This window comes from Condylura cristata, unplaced genomic scaffold (genome assembly GCF_000260355.1).
Source record: "Condylura cristata isolate star-nosed mole 26May11 unplaced genomic scaffold, ConCri1.0 scaffold00015, whole genome shotgun sequence".
NCBI classification, from domain to species: Eukaryota; Metazoa; Chordata; class Mammalia; order Eulipotyphla; family Talpidae; genus Condylura; species Condylura cristata.
The window spans coordinates 32,555,104-32,558,390 of record NW_004567116.1 but is presented as its reverse complement, the minus strand read 5'-3'; the positions used below and the strand labels follow the sequence as shown (position 1 = coordinate 32,558,390).

The 3,287-nt window shown below is 34.2% G+C and overlaps 1 protein-coding gene across 1 annotated transcript in view; it reads right to left on the bottom strand.

Annotated features, from left to right (window-relative positions):
- The window catches only part of RNF141 (ring finger protein 141), a 25,072-nt gene that overhangs the window by 3,417 nt on the left and 18,368 nt on the right, over positions 1-3,287 (bottom strand). The gene's annotated exons all lie outside the window — the stretch shown is intronic.

Below are 3,287 nucleotides of genomic sequence, written 5' to 3'. Positions count from 1 at the left end.
TTCACTTTTGTGTAAAAATTTAGAAATTTATTCCAAAAGCTAAATGTGAGATCTAGAGCTGGCATATATTATTCAAGTTGATTTCTGGCTCCTCAGAGATATTTTTTTGTTGTTGTTAAAGATTATTTATGCTTACAGAACTGGGGTATGGCCAGAGGTACAGGGGTGGTAAGAGGATTCTCCAGAGACAGAGTGGGGAGCAGAACAGGCAGACTGACAAAGCAGACTGCTGAAGGTAGCAGTGGGCGGGTCAGAAGAGGTCTGCCACGCCATGTGGATCAGCTCCCTGGATTGAACTCTTGCTGCAGTGGCTTCGGAGAGCTTTATAATGCGGTGCTTTAACTTGTTGAGCCACCAGGGAGAGCCCCTCCTCAGAGATATTTTACAAGATAATTATGTATATACTGTACTTAAAAGTTACAATTTCAAGAGTTAATTTTTGCTTCTAGGCAACAAGGACTGGATTTATCTTTCTAATTTTAATAACCAAAACACGGGGTAAAATATGTAAAACAATAATTTTCAGCAGTGGACATCAGATGGCAAAGGACAATAATACGAGAGACTGGAAACAGGAAAGTAAACCTTATTAACTGCTGCAGTTAATGAGCATTTCCAGGATGGAGAACAAACTGGGGAAAGTAGGTGGAGATGGGCAGAAACCATAAATAAAAGAGACAGAGCTAAGAATCTGAGGTGCCCAGCTAGAGTTCAAAGGGCAGAGTGCTAGAGAGAAGCTACACAAAGGGAGAATTCTGGGGATAAACAGAAGGAGTAATGACCAGTGTGTGTAGGTGAGGAAACTATCTGAGGGTGCAGAATCACCAAAAAGAATTTGAGGAAAGAGTACCCAAAGCTTATGTAGCCTGTTCTTACTAGCAAGACTGGAAAACTTCATAAATCACAGAACATTGACTAGAGTACCCTGAATGGTCTTGTCTCATTAATAATAATAAACACAGCGCCAGTCCTGTCTAAAAAGACATACAAAAAGTCAAACTATTTCCAAGTTATTATATTCTAGAACAAAGTTCAAGAATATTTTTAGAAATATAAAAATGTCTGGTATTTAAAAAATAAAAGGTAAAATTCACAGTATCCGGTAACCCAAGGACTACTACCAACAGGCATAAAAAAAAAAAAATACAACCCAAAATGAAGAGAAAAATTAGTTAAAACCATCCCAGAACTGACAGAGATGTTAGAATAAGCAGACAAGAGAGTGATAGACTATTATAACTCTATTCCACATGTTTAAAAAACTAGAGGAAAGACCAAAATTATTAAGTAGAGAGATGGAAGGTATAAAAAACTCAAATCTAACTCCTATAGATGAAAACTACAGTATCTGAAGTAAAAAAATACACTGGATGGGATGGATTAAGGTTAGGTATTGTTTTTTTTTAAAAAAAAGCAGTGAATTTGAGGAGACATAGCAATATTAACTATCTAAAATGAAACACTAAGAATATGACTTGATAGAAAAAAAGGATCACTGAACTGTGGGACAACTTCAAGTGTTCTAATCTATGTGTAACAGGAATCCCAGAAGGACAGGGGAAAGAACAGAAAAAAAATGTAAGAAAATAATGGCTGAAAAACTTCCAAAGTTATGACGCTATAAACCTACATCTAAGCAACTCAATGAACATTAAATTAAGCAAAGAAACATGAAGTAACTATTCTAAAGCACATCATAATCAAATTGTCCAAAATCAGTGATAACAATAACAAAAAACTTAAAAGCTGCCAGAGGAAAAAAGACAGAGTAATAATGATAAGGATGATAGCAGATTTCTCAAAGGAAACAAAGCAAGTAAGATGAGGGTGTAGCAACATTATTAAAGTATTGAAGAAGAAAATAATCTAAAATTTTACATTTAGGAAAAACAACTTTGAAAAACAATATTTTTTTATCATTTTTATCACCAACTGCCAAGTTGATCCTAAAATTCAAACTGAAATTCAAAGACCTGTAACAGCCAAAACAAGTTTAGAAAATAAAAACAAAAATTGGAGGACCAATGTTCCCTGATTTTAAAGGCTAAAAAGCTCTAATATGTTAATCAAAGTCATGTAGTGAATGAGAGACAAACCAATCAATGGAACAGAAAAGAGCCTAGAACTAGATTTGAATGTATTTGAGCAACTGATTTTAATAAAGGTACTTAGGCAATTTAGTGAAGGAGTCTTTTCAACAAATTACCCTGTAGCAACTGGATAGCCATATACAAAAAAAACCACTTTTTTTTTTAATCCATACTCATACCATCTATAAAAACTAACTCAAAATAAATCACAGCCCTAAGTGACCACAACATTTAAAACTATAAAATTTTCAGAAGGTAGAAGAAAGCCTTTCTGAACTTAGGTTTAATGAACATTTCTAGATGTGACACTAAAATCACTATCTATAAATCACAAATGGATAAACTGGACCTCCCTTATCAAAATCAAAACTTCTATTCGTTGAAAGAGAATGAAAAACCAAATCACAATGTAGGAGAAAATGGTGGTAAATTCTACCTAATAAAGGACATGTGTCCATAAAAAGAAAGAATTCTTAAACTAAATTTTAAACAACCCAATAAAGAAATGGGCAAAAGATCTGAAGGCCTACTACACCAAGGAAGACATATAGCTAATAAATTAACATCTGAAAAGATGCTCATGTCACAGTCAATGAAATGTAAATTAAAACTACAAGATACCACTATACACCTTGTAAGTGGGTAAAATGGAACAACCATTTTTGAAAAATAGCTGGCAGTTTCTAAATATTGATACTTAGCATATGAGCTAGTCATTCTACTTCTAGGTAGAGTTTTATTTACCTAGAATGTACCAGCTTTATGAATAATATTCAAAAATTGGAAACAAAATTATGTCCATTAAAGACTGATGGATAAATAAGCTGTGGTATAGCTATATGCTAAATGCTATTTGGTAATAAAAGGAACTACTGACACATGCTACAGCATGGGTAAATTAAAAATAATTATATCAAATGAAAAAACTAAATAAAACAAACAAAAAAAGAAAAAAAAGATACCATTTATGAAACTACTACTAGTAGTGTGCTGGCAGGAATACGCAGAAAGGAGACGTTATAATGGGATACAAGGTGATGGATAAGTTTGTTATCAGGACGTTGACGATGGTCTTTATGTTTGTATACATACATCAAAAAACATATCAGGCCCTCCCTGGTGGCGCAGCGGGTTAAAGCACTGCACTGAGAAGCTAAAGCCACTTCCGCATGAGTTCAAATCCCGCCTGCCCCGGAG